The 17,133-nt window shown below is 43.9% G+C and overlaps 1 long non-coding RNA gene across 1 annotated transcript; it reads left to right on the forward strand.

Annotated features, from left to right (window-relative positions):
* The first annotated feature begins 3,778 nt into the window (after positions 1 to 3,778).
* Positions 3,779 to 12,561, forward strand: LOC130683196 (uncharacterized). The gene is made up of 4 exons (XR_008996812.1): positions 3,779 to 3,962; positions 10,956 to 11,101; positions 11,256 to 11,358; positions 11,773 to 12,561. It is a non-coding gene; the product is annotated as an uncharacterized LOC130683196 (long non-coding RNA).
* Positions 12,562 to 17,133: the final 4,572 nt, after the last annotated feature.

Raw genomic sequence — 17,133 nt, forward strand, 5'->3', positions numbered from 1 at the left:
TGGTGTTTCCTTAATTGTCCAAGTGTAATTTCTAGAATTTGGTGCTTCTCTAATTGTTCTACATGGAACATCTGTTACAGGAGCCCCTATGGTGATTTTAAACAATACCAGTCACAGGCCCCTGCTGGAGACCCACTTAAGAGATAATCTATTGGGGCAGGGTCCCCACTCTGAATTTGTATGAAGTGCCCCAACAATTCAGATGTTCACTAAAGTTTGCAAACTGCCCTTCTAGTTGATGGGAGAGTGTATTGGTTAAGACTGAGTTTGAATTCAGCAACAGAAACCAAGATGCAACTGTGTAACCAAATAGAGATTCATTTTCCTCATGTAACAAGAAGTCTGGAGCTGCATGGTCCTAGGTTACTGTGGCTTGTCTAGGAAGTCATCAAGAAAACAGGCTCTTTCTAGTTTCCTGCTCTACCAGGCTTAAAGTATGACTGTCATCTTCCTGATGTCAGGATGAGTCTTCCTCCTCCAGGCATCAGTTTGTGTGTCAGACACAAAGAGGGATGAGAAAAAGGTGCTTTGTACCAGTTGAATCCATCCCTTTTTATCAGGAAAACCATGGCTTCCTAGAAGCCCCACCTCATAGATTTCTGCTAAAATCTCCTTGACCAGAACCTGCTTCAGGAAAGTCTGGAAAGTAAAGTTTTTAACTGAGCACATTGCCTCCCGACACAAAATTGGGATCCATTAGAAAAGAAGGGGAAATTAGACATGAGGTTAGTAGAATGGGAGTTGTATAGGGAACCAGCAGGATAGAACCCTGGCGGACTTCAGTCATCCTCACTGCAGAGTAGGGAATGGGTGACAATGGAAAAGGCAGAAGCAGAGGGAGCAGAGGGAGCAGAGGAGGCCACTGCTGCCCATCAGGCGAAGGATGTCAGTGATCTGCACAGGGCCGTGGCTGAGTGGGTAGAGTCAGGAAATGCATAGCGGTTCAAATTGGCAAGACTTGATGGATTGTATGGGATCAGAATGGGGGAATGGGCCGGATGGTAGATGATATGCGGTGAAGGAAAGAAGAAAAAGGAGGCATCAAAAGTGTAGGTTTCTGGTTTTTTTCCCTGGGAGGGTGATGCCACCCATAAATGACTTTGCAGCCATTGAGAAGGGACTATTTTATTTAGGCAAGCTGCGTTGTTCAGAAGTTTGAAATCTTAGCATCTTAGGTAGGATTTTAAGCTCTGTGAGGGAATGTAATTATTGAGGAGCATAACGCAAGAAAGGCAGTGTACATGGAGCTTACGTACCCCACACTGAGGCTGCTCAGCCCTCCAGATGGAATTTCTGAATTTTCCTTGAAATCTTTGGCCTGAGGGAATAGAGGCAGAATGCTCAAGTTCTCAAGGCCCCCTCCAGTCCAGGGAGCCACCAAGAGGCTGCCACCCACTCTGGGAGCCATCTAAGATGATTGTCCTTCTCTGGACTGAAAACCCAATTTAAACAATAGCTAATACTGACTGTGAGCTGACTCAGAGTGATATACTAAGTACTTTCCATATCTCACCTTATATAATTCACATAACAGCTCTCTAACTACATTTTACAAAAGAGGAAACCAGTGGGGAATAAAATGGCTCAGGAAATAAAATGACTTTCCCAAGCACACAGTTAGTCAAGGTCAAAACCAGTAGGTAAACCCAGGTCTGGTGGCAAAGGTCTGAATCTTAACCACTATGCAATACTTCTTAGCCCTAAACATTTTCTACCCTGAGTCTCAATTATTTATGTCCTTGCCTTATATCCCCTATTGAACTGCAGCCTTCTAAAAAGAGGTTATCTTAGACCTTTTCTTAATAACTGTTGAATAAAAGAAATAATGCAGTCCCCAAATTACAACCTTACGGTTAAGGGCAGACAGGCCCCCTGAATGTCAGAGATTCTTTCATACCTCACCAACAATAATACACCCTTCAGGATCAGACTTAGTCCCTTTTAGTGTATTTGTGAAACTGTGATTATCTTACTTTCAGAGATGAAAAAAGGGCAAATACAGGCTTGTACTACCTACAGTGTTATGAGAAAGCAGGGTACCAAGTGGTCACTGCTGATTCAAGTGTAATAATTTTAGTCCTTAATGACAATAAAATTCCTTTTCTTAAACAAGACAAAGCTATACAAGTGGGTTCCTGCTTCTTAAGAGAGTGTTTGGGGCATTAATAAGCCCCTAAGACATAAGTCTCTATGCCATTGGGCAGGATGCAACAGTGGGAGCAGATCCCATTTCTGAATGAAGAAGGGAAAGGCCTTGTTTGATGATTGAAGTGTAGGCTTTGTCTGAGGCTTCTACAGAGCACATCCTGCCTGTTCAGGTGACACATTGTGACCTGTCTCAAATGGCGAGCTTTTTCCAGTAGTCCAGGGGGACCCAGTCTCAGATGCCTCATCCATGAAAAGTTATAAACATTGCATGTAGAGCAAGATGTCTAAAAGCCAGGAAATTAAGATTTCTGAATAGGAAATGAAGGGGATTGAGGAGCTGTGGCCACTTTTTCCTTTGTTTCCCTGCATGTCCCTAGTAGATGTCTTTTTTTTAAGAGCTAAGTTCTCTATCCCATTTGCCTTTATGGTTAGCCTGGGAAGGAGTGTAATTGTTACTGGGCAGTAGATTGTGGAATTCCTTGGTTCTTGTCTTCTCAAAAGAAGAACTCAGTCGAGAGACTGATACAGAGTTAAAGCCACAGGAAGCTTTTGTTTAGACACCTTACTGGCAGGAGCAGCAATCCGAGTCATGGCACCAAATATGTTGTGGGTCAAGTTTGTTCTCCTTGGTTCTTGTCCCCACCAAAGCAAGGAATTGAAAGGCAGGGTCAAAATAGTGAAGCACAGCAAAAGTTTTATTTGAATACCCTCCAGAGAGGAATGGGCCAGAGTTAAGGTAGACAAAGGCCTCAATCCTGTTAGGCGGGAAGCTTTTATATTACATTCTGGGTAGCAGGTGCCTCTTTGACTGAGAAGGTGGGGTCATTTGATAGACAGGTCCATCTGTCTAGCCATCCCTCTCAGTGAGCATGTCCTTTCCCATGATGAGGTGTGGTTTGGGTAGGTCTTAGTTTTGCTCAACTGCATCCACACTGGGATCTGGTTGGGACCTGTTTGGCCTGGTCCCAATAGGCAAGAAGTTATCTCTCTGCAAAGGCTTTGTTGTCTTCACATGGGAACCCCTACCTGGGCAGAGTTTGGATGGTTTTTTTTCCCTTGAACATTATCTTCCCTTTCCCCAGCTGCCCATGTCTATCTTTTTACCTAACAGAATCAGCTCTTCCTTTTCTGCCCTGAATTCCTCTAGTTAACTCAGAGACTGACCTCCAGACTCATGTGAATTAAACTCTAGTTTGCTCTTCAGAGTACCCTTGTTACGTTAATTTAGGGAGTATAATAAATCTGGAATGAAATATGTTTGCTGCAAATGCTAATTTGCTCTAAGAGAATATCAATTAGTTCTCTGAGGCATAGAAATTATGGCTCATAAAGATCTCAAAGGTCATCCCTAGCTTGCTCCAAAGTGAGCGGGTGAGTGCTTATCAGTTAGAGAGGTCTAGGACAGAGAAGCACAGGTACAGGTAGTTAATACCAGTGGTGCATCAGGCAGTGTGACATTCAGTTTCACAGATCCCAGAAACCCATCCACAGATGCTTATAAGAATAACAAAAACCACGCCCATAGCTGCTACTTATTGAGCAATTACCATGTATTAGGGTCAAGTGCTTATGCACTGAGTCCTCCTAACAGCTCTATAACATAGGTACTATTCTTATTCTCATTTTATAAGTGAAAAGCTGAGTCATAGAGAATTTAAATAACTTTCCTGGCTTCTACTTCTGGCCAAACTGGAGTAACAGGGATCAGATTTACTCTCCTTCCTGAAACAACTGAGAAACAAAACAGTTCCGCAAACACTGGATGTCAGTCAACAAAGGATAGTGGTCCCGGGGAGACAGGAAACACAAATGAGGTGAGTCTTATGCATGCTCCCCCTTGTGGCCTGGAGAAAGTTGGTGTTGCAAATTGGGGAAATCAGGCAGAGCCTGGCATACTCCTAGAGTTGAAGATACGGAACTGGGAGTCCAAGGAAATCAAGATGGCTAGAGTTTGTAGGGTAGAGGACCAGAGAGAAGAGAGCTTAACAGAGGGAGAAGTCTGGAGCCAGCAGAGGGTCACTCACAAGTGTGATGTTTACTGATCAGTGCAAGTGAAGAGATTGCTGAGACCCAGAAAAGAACCACCTGAAAGAATTAGGGGGAACATCGCTGACAATCTGCATGGGACTGAAATCGTGCCTGTTCCCAACAGCCAGAGTGCAAAACTCCTAATTTGCAGGGGCCTCAGTTCAAGGACTAAGAAGGGTATTGCCTCATTAGTGGGGAATATTAACACTAGGCTAAATACTGCCCTGGTTATGCCTAACCAAACTTAAAAGAAAGCCTTGAAAGAATAAAACCACTTCCAAGTAACTGAACCACATCCCAGAAAAACAAGTCAAAAATATATTTTAAAAACATGTAACTATGACCTGGACAGATACAATGTTTAAGTGGATGGGCTAAATGTATAAAAGTCAAAAAGCTATGCATGTTATCATTTCTGGTTATAAGTGTACTAAATTAAAATGGTCTGTATTCAAATTTGTCTGTTTGTTTAATACAACCATGTCCAGCACACAAGGTGAAATTTCCAATGTCTGGCATGTTTCACAGTAAAAAAGTGACAAGGCATGCAAAAGCAGCAAAATAAGGAGGAAAATCAATCAAATCTGACCCAGAAATGACATAGATGATAGAATTAGTAGATAGGAAGTTAAGTCATTATAACTTTATTCCATATGTTCTAGAAGCTAGAGGAAAGAGTAGACATGTTAAGTAGATACAAGGAAGATGTTAAAAAAAATACCTAAATTGAAGTTCTAGAGATGAAAACTACAATGTCAGAGATAAAAATATATCTGATGAGATTCATGGCATGACAGACATCAGAGAAGATTAGTGAACTCGATGACAGCAGTAGAAACTGTCCAAACCAAAGAAAATGCAAACATTTCCATTATGACAGAAAACAGATGAGTGGTTTTCTGGGGATGAGAGTATCAGGGAGGCTGGGAGGGGAATGAGGGAACTTTTGGAGGCGATGGGTGTGTTCATTATCTTGATTGTGGTGATGGTTTCACATGTCAGAACTTTTACATATGTCAGAACTGAAAAAAGTGTATACTCTGGACACATGTAGTTTATTTTATGTCAACCATACTTCCATAAATCTGTTACAAAGCAAGTTTCCAAAAGTTATACAGCTAATATATCCTAGCCTGGCTCCAGATGCTAAACACTTAAACATTATTTTATACTACAAGGTAGATATTATTATTCTCATTCTAGAAGTGAAAGAGTTTAGAAACAAAGAGATAATATGGCTTCTCCAAAGTCACACAGCTGTTAAGTGACAGAGGCTAGTATTTACACCCATCTCTGTTTTCCTCCAAATCAAGTCCTCTTTCTGACCCACTCTCTAAGTTTTTGCCATTTTGGGGAAGTCTGTAGACAACAGGCACACAGCCTCCATTCTCCCATGGGACTCTGGGTCACCTCCCTGTCCCTCCACACCTCTTCCTCCAGATACAAACCCCCCTGGGGACTCCCAGTCCTCACCCATGGATCATTACTCAGCTGCTTACCTTCTATACCTGGAAACATAGGAACAAATCAATTTGTAAATGCCTAGAAGAGAACAGGGCTCTGAGTAATTGCCAATGCATCTTTGTGAAAGCAAGAGCTTGCTGGGCACTTGGAAGGCAGCCCCTGCCTGCTTTAAAGAAATAGGCTCTCTGACTAGAGACAAATGGAGCAGCACGCATGCAGCACCCGACATCTAGAGAGTCCTTTCTTCTCTTTCATCGCTTTACAACTGCTCAGTAAGTTCAGTCTTCTCACTACCCCCCCTCCCTTTTTCAGATGGGGCAACTGAGGCTGAAATTGGTTCTGAAGCATACAAAAAACAGTTAAGCCTGAATTCAAACTCATCTTTCTTGTGAGAGGGAGGTTGCTTTGAATTTTAGATCTCATTTAGGTCACGGCATATTGAACATCTGACCACTCCTTTCAGTATAAGCATTGAACTTTATACAATTAGAGCCATTAAAAAAACAAACAAACAAAAAAACCTCCCAACCACCTGGTTCCTGGAGTGGGAGGGGGCTTTCTATTATAAGGAATCAGGGCATGAGGGGTGGTTTCAGCAGAGGCCAGATGGCTGCTTTCAAGAATTATGCAAAGGAGACTGACCCCTGCACAGGGTGGAGGTTGGCCCTGACAACTTCTGAGGTCCCTTCCCTATCGATTAGTGGTCTCTGAATTACAGGGTACTAAGCTCACACTTAGAACACGGGCACTCTTATATGAGAGGTTAGGGGTGAACCAGGATCCCTGCCTCATTGCCTGCCTTGTCCCCTGTCCTGTCTATTTCAGTGTTTCTCAACCACTGGATTGTTTCTTTACATGTGTGGGGAAAGCTTTAATCATTACATAAAAAATTTGTTTTGTTATGACTGAGAAAATATGCCACTCAGCAGTGTCTGTAGGATGGTGAGTGGTTACAAGATGCAGGGCAGAGGAGGGCACATCTCTTTCTATATGCCAAGGACACATTTAATGTAAATCTGAGCTTTCTGAACTACAAATGTTGTGATAGAAAACATATTAATTAAGCTTTCATTCTGTGTATGAAATTTGAAATAATGCAAATTCCCCTAAACTGGAAAAAAAAAACAAGCATTGTGAAAAGATTTCCAAACTGGAAAGGGGCTGGAGGAATTATATTCCTGGTTTTATTCTATTGATTGGTGGCTGTACCTATTCAGCAGGTAAACTAAAGTACCCATTTTCCTATATCAGATTCTGCCTTGAATCACATGTGATCTTCAGGAACCATGTCCCTTGCACTACCCTTACAACATAAGGAGTAAAGGGCAACATCAAGCCAGCCGCACTGAGGTGCTGTGTATTTCTGGAACATGGGAGAACTTGACCTCCAGAACAGCATGGTCCAGTATGTGACCTACCCACTTCAGGGCTGGGCTAGAATAGCTAAGGGGCATGCATGGTCAAAGCCCTAAAGTAGTTTAATTGTTGAGGGGCATAGCTGCAGGGGGAGGTTCATTCCAGCAAATAGTGTGATAATTGCCTCCTTTAAATTGGTCTAAATTGTCTTTGAGCTTTGGCATTCATTGTACTGTAATTACTGTTCTCTTTATCTTGTTGTTTCAAGTGTTTTAATCCCTCCTAGTGGCCACCCCAATTCTCACACAAGAAGACTCAGAACCACTGGATAGAATATTGGGCAAGTTTTATGATAAACTCCCCATTTGCAGAATGGTGCTAGGCAGTAATACCAAGAGAATAAAGTCAGACAGCTGATGTCAGTTTGATTTTGGTTATGAATGGTTAAAATTATATTCCTTGGCTACACTACTGTGTGCATGTCTGTGTATAATTTTATATTTCATCCTACCTTCAAAGCAGGTATTTGAACTTAAAGCAAGCAAAAACAAACCTAAACTGAGAATTGAACCAATCCCCCCAAAACAACAATAAAACAAACAAAAGCCACAGTGAGTCACTTCTAACTCTTCTGACACATCTTTAGCTCCTCCTCTTCCTGCCTGACAGCAGCCTCAGATTCAAATCTGGATTCTCTTCACCCATCCCAGGGCTCTTCTAAGGCCTGAAAAACCAATACATGTGGCTCTGGGGGAGCCATGGAGATGTGGAGGAATCAGCCAAATAATCATTATTTTCCTATGATGTGGATACAAATGCAATGGGGCTTCTGCACATTACAGAATGTGCAGAAAGGAATCATTTCAAAGGAGCTTCCAAGCTATCAGGACAGGGTAGTCTATCCCCAGTCAATTATCACGATATGTCCAGGAATCCTGATTGAGAACTTGCTTCCCGAAAATTGCCTTGAGCGAGGATCCATTCAATAGCCTGTTCCACTCTGTCCCGCTCAGAGTCAGATCATTCTCCACCCTCCCTCATTGAATGATAGGTTATTATTATGTACCTGGGATAAGATTTGAGACCACTGAATGTGGTTGTTGCACAATATTTCTTTCAATGCAGTTTAATGAAGAGGAACCAGAATAGCTGCGCTCAATCTTTTTGCTTAAACAACTCACAGTGGTGTCCATGTGCTAAATTCTTCAGCATTATTCCAGGGGAAAACTTTACAGGCTTTGGAGTTGGGCATACCTGGTTCACATTCTAGTTTTCCTTCTTAAGTGTTTTCTTATTTTTTCCTTCAGTAAAACAGAAATAATCATGGCTGCCCAACAAGAGATAAAATGGGGTCATGTAAGTAACTTCTTGGCACACAGAAGGTGCTCAATAAGTACTTTCCTTTCTAGTTTCCATGCCAGAATTCCCCTCCCAAATGGATCTTTCAAGTAATTGCTGGGCATTTTCCAACTGGGACAGCAGATGATGAACTTGTTGATCCCCATGTGAATTATGATCAACTTTATTACAGCCACACCAGAAGGCTTCCCATAGGCGGATGGCCAATAATCAAACCACCACCAGACTAGAGGATTTTCTGCTCTTGTCCCTAAATCAGTGGTGAGATACTATCAGCTCATACGACTGTGACACTGCTCCGTTTTCAGAGGCACAGCAATCAATCAGAAAATAAAGAGGAATTAATGAGAGCTGTACATGAAGATGTGCATGTATTACTGATTAACTCCTTGGAATAAAAATTCTAGAAGTAAAGTCTTCTCATCTTAAAAGACTTTCTGAACATGCAAAAATGAGCTCAGGAATATTCTGCTAACTGTGGATGAAAGTGCTCCTTTCCCCACAACCCCAATAAAACCAAGTATTGCCATTTTTCTTTTCTTTTGTTTTATTAAAGTATCATTGATGTGCAATCTTATGAAGGTTTCACATGAGCAACATTCACCCATATTATCAAGTCCCCCCCTATTGCAATCACTATCCATCAGTAAAGTAAGATGCTATGGAGTCACTGTTTCTCTTCTCCATGCTGTATTGCCTTCCCCGTGACCTACCTATATTGTGTGTGATAATTATAATGCCCCTTAGCCCCCTTCTCTCTCCCTCCCTACCTACCCTCCCCAACCAAGTATTGTCATTTCTCATGTTTACTAGTATAAAACATAAAATGATATAATTTAATTAGTAAGGCTTTGTTGGACATTTTCCCTGTGGTTTTTTTTTTTTGGCCATTTGTGTTTACTCTTATGTTCATGTTTTTAGCCTAACGTTCTTTAGAGGTCAAGTTTTTCCTTATTGGTTTATAGAAGGTCTTTATAATAGAGATGCATTAACTATTTGTCATATATAAAACAACTGTTTGGTTTTTTTCCCCAGTGTGATATTTGACTCTTAAAGTTTATTATTCTGTTTTTGAAAATTGTCTAAAAAGTAATGAGCAACCATTTATTCATCCAATAAACATTTGCTGAATGCCAAGTATATGCCAGCCTTTGTGCCAGGCATTGGCATTAGAAGAGGAAAAAAGCCTAAATGTCTGCCCTCTAAGAGATCATAGTCTAGCAGGGAACAGACTTTTTTTTAAGTGCCATCAACACAGCATAACAGTTGCTCTGGCCAAAGGAAGCACTGGGGTCCATGGGAGCAGAGTAAGGGCATCCTAAGCCAGTTGGGAGAGGATGAGGGGCATGAGGGAAGGCTGCATGGCCATAGTGACATTAGAACCGAATTTCAGTCAGACAGAGCAGGAATGGTATTGTAGGAAGAGGAAAGAGCGTAGGCATAAGTCCCAAGACATTGAAGAGGCTTGCTCTTCTCAGAGATTCCAAACAATTCAGAGTGACTTAAATATGCAATATAATGGGATAAGGGGAGGCTCATTCAAGGAGAGGGACCTGATGCAATGAAGTTGGACAAATAGGCAAGGGACAGATCATGACTATCCCTGGACTTCAGGATAAGAAGTCTGAATGTCACTCTGAGGACCATGGGTTGCCACTGAAGGTCTCTAGGCTGGATTAGAGTTAGGTGTAAATGTTAAGGCAGAGCCTAGAAGCAAGAATCCAGTTAGCTGGGGAAACCAACTAAGCCAAGAAGGAAACTTGGGTCTCTCATGCTGCAGGCAACCGTTCAATCTTCTCTGGGACAGTGCTCAGATATGCTGGTGTTGGACCTGTTTGGATGCATAAGCCTTTCCCACAAAGATTAACCACTTCTGCTGATAGCCTGGAACCAAGAGGCATGAAAAGCAACGCTCATCTTCTCCATCTCCCAACTCAGCTTTGGTCAGCAGGGGAAGTTGCAGCCCTAGTTCCTGCGATTTCCCGATTTCCCGTACTGGGGAGTCAGCAAAGAGGAGTGGCAAGGAGGCTGAGGTCTGTAATTCTATTGGCTTCCACTCACCAGGCTCTTTCCAAGCCCCGCCTGTATACAAAGCCTCAGAGAGGAATAAGGTATGGTCCCTGCGTTCAGTACAGACTTAAGAAAAGCACAAAGGATAAGGTAAAAAGTTGGCCAAAGTTTCACACCATGTAAGAACCATCTGATTGGGCTTTAAGAATTAGGAAAAGCATCCAGGGCTTTTGGAAGCTGGCCCTAAAAGGCTGGGTTCTTTTAAGTAGTTAGAGGGGTGGAAGAAAGAATTAGAAATTTCAGGCAAAGGATGTGATCTTTCAGCTTGAAAGGAATATTCCAAAGTAAGCCTGGGAAGGGAAGTGGAGCCCCATGTGGCAATGAGGAGTCACTAACAATGCTGACAATGCCTTCAGAAGCATATACGGAGAGACTGGGAACCCAGATACTGCGTAAGAGGCCATTGCAACAGTCAGGCTGCTCTGAGTAGTGGTGGAGGGGATGGAGAGAAGGGACAGCTTGCAGGGACACTATAAAGAAGGAGGGGCCTGAAGGAGTCAGGTATGGGTTACAGTGATGCTCTCTTACAGGGTCAGTTTGGACAGTGGCTCCTGGAATCCAAAGTTGGATCATTGAGTCTCCAAACCATGGGATGTGTGAATTACCAGAGCCCTTAGAGTTCACTGTGGGAGACTGTATATGGCTGCACGTTCTTTGACAGTCGTTCTATTAGGAGGTGCGTACTGTGTTTCCTCCATTTGGATCTGGGTGGCCTCTGTACCTGCTTGACCAATAACATATGATGGAAGTGGCACTGTGCCAGTCTCTGAACTCAGGCCTTGAGACACTGACAGTGTCTACTTCTCATCTATTGGAATATTTACTCACAGAACAACTCTTGGCCCAAGCTGCCCCACATGAAGCAGGATGAAGCCCCCGCCAAGCGCCCCAGATGATTTCCTAGCCGACAGCCAGCACCAACTTGCCAAGCATGTGAGTAATTGTATCTTCACCTTAGAAGAGGATCCTCCAGCCTCTGTTGTGCTTCTTCAGCTGATACCGCTTGGAGCAGAGATAAACTGTACCTGTCAGGTCTCCCAAATTGCAGATTCATGGGCAAAACAAATGATAGCTGTTATTTGAAGCTGCTAAATTTTCAGGTCGCCTGTCACATAACAATAGATGAAGGAAACATTGTCTACTAGAGGAGGGGCAAACTATGGCTGGATAGCCAGATTTGGGTCATCACCTGTTTTTGTCAATAGAATGTTATCGAAACACGGCAACGCCCATCCGTTCATGTATTGTCTCTTTGGGCTTTCGTGCTACAGTGGCAGAGTTGAGTAATTGTGACAGAGACCCTGTGGCCCACAAAGCCTAAAATATTTACTATCTGTTCCTTTGCAGAGAAAGTTTACCAACCCCTCATCTAGTGTATTAGAGGCCCAAGGAGAAGAAGGCACTGGTCAAAGCTTACACACAAGTTCGGAGCACAATCAAGACAAAACTCAGGACTCTCTAATTCCAGCCCTGTGCTATTCTACTAACACTTATTAAGCACCTACTGTATACTAGACTTCGAATTACTAATGTCAATCTGATAGGGTTCACAGCTGCTCCCTAAAGGCATATAACCAGTGGGAAAGACAGATGGGTAAAGACATAATCATCTAGGAAATGTGTGGTAGAAGTGAGCACAGCACATGAGAGACGGCAGAGGAAGCACCTTTCAGTCCTGCTCTGGTGGCAGGGAAGAGCTCCTGCGTGCCTTTCCAGCATCTGGCCCCCTTCCTTCTAATAATGGCACCTGAATTTTCCCTTAGGAAGCCATTGCCATCCTGTCTGTTCTTGTGGTTTGAGGGGGGCCACCTTTTGGCTCCAGACCCGGATACCGTACTTTGTTCTTGGGTGTCCGATTATATGCCTGCAAATGAGATTCCATCCTCAGACTATGGCTGGATCTTCTAGGATGGAAAGGAATTCTTTTCCTGGAGTAGCTGAGTTGGTAGCTCATCACCTTAGAGCTATTGTTCACTGTCTGTGCCAGCACCTCGGGAGGGGCCCGGTCAACACTGAAGCTGTCATAGAGGAAAGCAGAACCAGGAGCTGGAGAAAGATTCCTTATGACTTTGAATCAGATATAACTCTGAGCTCTTCCGTTAGTGCTAATAAACTTCCTTTATTCTTAAACCACATAGACTCTGTCATCATAACTAAACAATTCCAGCCAACATAGTATTTTCCTTGGGCGGCCTCCAGCAGCCTGCTTCTGAGGCCTTGCCTTCCCCATGCCAGCTCAGCTGCCTGCTCTCTGCATCCCCCTCCTCCATGCACGAACGCAACCTTCAGAAACCGATGGCGCCAAAGGCATGTCGGAGAGGAACGGAGCCAAATTTGACAATGAATTCCCACACACTGTGTGAGATCTACTGCTGTTATTCAAAACCCATTCAATATTTTTCTCCAGTGATAATAAGTACAGTGTTCTTGGTATTGGGTCTGTCACCAGCTAAATGATAGTGATATTTCCATTCAGGATCTTGATAAATTCATGGCTCTGGAAAGGATGCTTCTCAGGGAAGATTGGTGACGCAGAGCAACAGATGTGTGGGAGCTGAACGTGCTCAGAGTATCTGGGAGCAGGAGATTTGCTGCCTTCAGAGGACCTGCTGAGGTCTGGACCCCACTAGTTTCAGAGGTTCCTGGCTTCAGAGGGCTTTTCTTTCCTTTTGAAACGGGGACCGCCTCCTGGGTTGGCATCTCCAGTGTGGCAGTGGGGCAGCTGGGGAAGGACAGTGAGGTTTGCTCTGAGCTCAGATCTTAGATCTCCAACACCTGCTGCTTCAGAAGGTCCTGGAAAATTTGCTGGAAGTCCAAGTTCCTGTCCCCATCCCCTGTAAGATTCTGAGTCAGTAGGTCTGAGGTAAGCAATCCTGATATTTACACACTTCCCTGATTCTAAAGGGCAGCAATGTTGGAGAATCACAGATGTGAGATGTCCAGAGGCCAGAGTCTGTCTCCTTCCTCTTCCTGGGGGCCTCCCTTTAGCCCCCCCAGGGCGCCTGTCCTCCTGGCTTCTAAGACCCTTCCCTTGATCCCTCCCAGAGTTACCTGTGTGCCATCAGAAGCTCGTGGCAGCAATAGTAAAACACACTGATGCAGTGCAACCTTGTAACTTTCCATTTAAGGAAACTTCTGAGAACCAGAGAGGCCAAATGAGTTCCCCAAGATCACACAGCAAATCCAGGGCTTAACCAGGGAGGCTGAGCAGAGAAAACTTTCTCGGGCCTGGTCTCACATATTCTGAATTACGGGGGTGGAGTACTATCCTCCAACTAGCTTACTCAGCTCCCCAAGCAGGACTCAGTGGCAGCCTTCTCTCCATCCAGGTAAGTGAGAAGTTGCTGCCTCAATTCCCCACTCCCACATACAAGCTTTCCGCTATGCAGAGACTGCTTGGAATGTAACAGGTAGCTCTCTGGGCTCAGGCATCTCTAAGTAAACTTCCTTTCCCTCTTCTAGGTTCGGGTGACTACATGGTGATTACCAGCTCTACTTCCACCTCACCTCCTTCCCTCTGCCCCTGTCCCCAATATTCCCTAAGCCCACACAACCACTCACTTAGAATCAGTTCTTTCCAGTCCAGTGTGTCAGCAACAGTGAGTGATGGAGCCTACAGACTATTGTTCAGAAGGGGATGGTGGTGAGTCACTGTGAGAGACTTTCTAGGCTGCACTGGGAGACAGAATAATAACATCCTTTGGACTTTTAAAAATAGATCAGATGCAGTCTGTGACCCTGGGAAGAGAGGAGAAGTCCTAGGAATCAGGTGCCTTGAGCGCTCCAGCCAGTTAGATTACAATTCCCTCTAGGACGCTGGTTTCCAGTTTGCCCATGGGTAATTGGAAAGTGTTGTCCCAAGTCATTTGATGGGGCTTCCAAGTCTTTTGGGGGTTGAAGAAACTTTCAAAATGTGATATAAACTAAGGACGCACCCTACCAAAATTAATTTATTCAAAACATAAATGCAAAATGTTTATGCAAAACATTCCATGCAGTTTCAGGGGTTCATGGAATCCCCTGACACTCATGGGCTCTAGGCAAAGAACTCCTAATCTATGGGTTCTATTTGTTCACTTAGTCTATGAAACACTTTTCTTCTAAATTCTAACCCCCACGTCCTCCATAAAACCAAGCTTTTTTGGGGTGCTCATTTATTCACAAAACATTTATTGAAGGCTGTCCAGATCCTTGTTGGAAATGCAGTATTCCTGGGAGAGGGAAGGGAGTAGGGCTGCCCCTTGTAATGTCTGCAAGAAGGATGTGGGCTCTGGAGACACAGATGCTCTGAGGACTGGCTACTAGGGGAAACAGTCAGGCATGGTTGGCTGGCTTCAGAGCCCAACAGCCATCCCTACCCTCCACCCCTGCCCCTGGGATGTTGCAAGGGCAGAGATCCCTCCTACAGTCCTGGGGGAATCACCTGTCACCATGTGGCTAAGGCAGCCCTGGCAATCCCATCCCTCTTTGTGAGTGTTTCTGGCCCAGTTCTGGCTGCAGAGATCTAAGGGGATGTTGCTTGGGGCCCTCAATTCCTAGGAGAAAGACAGAGCCTCAGAAGGAGAAGGCTTTTTCCTGGTGCCCCTTCTTCCTTCTTTGGGAGGTTGGTATGAGGATTTATGCCTAATATGGCCTTGAGATGTGACCTTGGACAAGCATGGATATGAAAAATCTAATAGCTTAAGAAGGAAGAGCCAAAAGGTGGGAAGAGACTGAGGTCTTGAAGGATTTCATGGCACCTCTGACAAGGGTCCTCTGACTCCGTGTCTTATTAGGTAAGATAATGAGTGTCTGCCTTAACTAAGCCACTGCTAGATGGGTTTTCTATTGCCTGTAGCCAGAAACATCCCTAAGTACTGCAAGTAAACAGTCCCAAGTCTCCAAAAGGGGTATGAACCTGGCTTACCAGGTTTAAGGCTCAGACAAAGAAGTGATCTATTCTAACCAGAGGTGAAGAAGGGCATCCAGGAAGGCTTGAAGTAGGTAATGCCCTTGGACCAGGCCAAAAAAAATTGTCTCTTCTTTCTCTTTCATTGCATTAGATTGAAATTATCAGTGACTAACACAGGCAAGTGCTCAAAAAATATTTGTTAAATGAACACACAAATATTGTATGAATGAATGGATAATTCAGTTTTTAATGCAGGACCCCAGATCCCAGTGAAGTCCCACCTAATGTTTCTCAGAGGCCCCCAGGGGAGTCTCACATGTGTTTATGAACAGAAGATGGATTAGCTCCAGTCCTCTTCCCTTTGAGCAGCAGGACCCTGTGGCAGACATGTTCATCAAATCACTGGCCATGACAGTGCATGCATGTACTCCTGTGAGCATGCATGCCCCCTCTAGTCTTACTGAGAAAAGATGGAGTTGATCTACACCCTGCTCAAGAGAAATAAGAAGGGGACCAAGAGAGGTGGAGGTGGTAGGTTGACCCTGTGGGTAGTGTAGCATGGAGGCCCCCTTGAAACCAAGACATGCATAGGACTCCAATTGGGGTATCTGTGACCAAGGGCACTGGCATTTTGTTGCACAGTTGGACATCTATTTAGCCGGCTGGTTTAGCTAAACTTCTCATCTACCACCTGAGCACGGGAAAAGAAAACCATTAAGAGATGGCAGAATAGGGAGTGATAAGATAGAAAGGGTGCCAGAAATGTGGTCTTGAATTCTACTTCCTAGATGTTAAAAAAGATGAGGTCCATACCTTCACATTAAACACTGGGCTGGTGCTCAAGAAAGTGTGCAACATGGTGGCCCTGAGGCATCTCAGTGAAGGAGGTGTGAGGCAAATGGCCCAGTATCTCCACCTCTATTCTTGAGGGGGTAGGACGATTCTCAGTCTGGTATCTACTGCTCAGATTTGTCCAAAACCATTTGTCTGGTTCTTTAGGTCTTCAGAGGGGGCTAAAATTAAAACTGGGAAGAGCTGTATCTGATTCTCCAGCAACTGGGTGTCCAACATTTTAATCTTATTGTGACACTAACTACCCAGAGCTGAACTCCACAGGTGTCAGGGCTCAGTCCCACAGGACTGCCTGCACTTCAGATGCCAGTCTCAATTCCCCCAAGCTACCCCCACTTTCATGTGACTTGACTACAAATTCAGAGACTCCCAAAAGCCCTCTGCCCACTCCCCTCACCATCCCACCACTTCAGGCTCAATAATTTGCTAGAACAAGTCACAGAACTTAGGAAAATGCTATACCTATTATTTCTGTTTATCATAAAGAACACCAATGAATGGCCAGATGAAGTGGTATACAAGTGAAGCACCGAAGGGCCTGGGATGCAGGAGATGGGGTGTGCATCCTTCCAGCATGTGGAAACACTTGCCAACCAGAAAGCTCCCCATATCCCACTGTTGAGGGGTTTAATGGAAGTTTCATTATGTAGGCACGATTGATTAATCAGTGACCATTGGTGATGGGACTCAATTGATAGCCCTTTCGTTTCTTTATTTATTGGAATATAGTTGATATACAGTATTATATTGATTTTAAGTATATGACACAGATTTGACAGTTAAATGCTCACCCCAACGAGTGTAGTTACTATCTGTCAACATGGAAAAATAAGAAGTTTCAACTTTTTAGGATATGAATATGGTGAGCAGAAATCTTAGAATAAGAGGGGGCCACGGTAACAAGGCTGTTCTGGGCATCTTGGCATGTGTGGTCACCTTAATACAGAAACAGCTTTATTTCTTCT

Source organism: Manis pentadactyla, chromosome 3 (assembly GCF_030020395.1).
Source record: "Manis pentadactyla isolate mManPen7 chromosome 3, mManPen7.hap1, whole genome shotgun sequence".
NCBI classification, from domain to species: Eukaryota; Metazoa; Chordata; class Mammalia; order Pholidota; family Manidae; genus Manis; species Manis pentadactyla.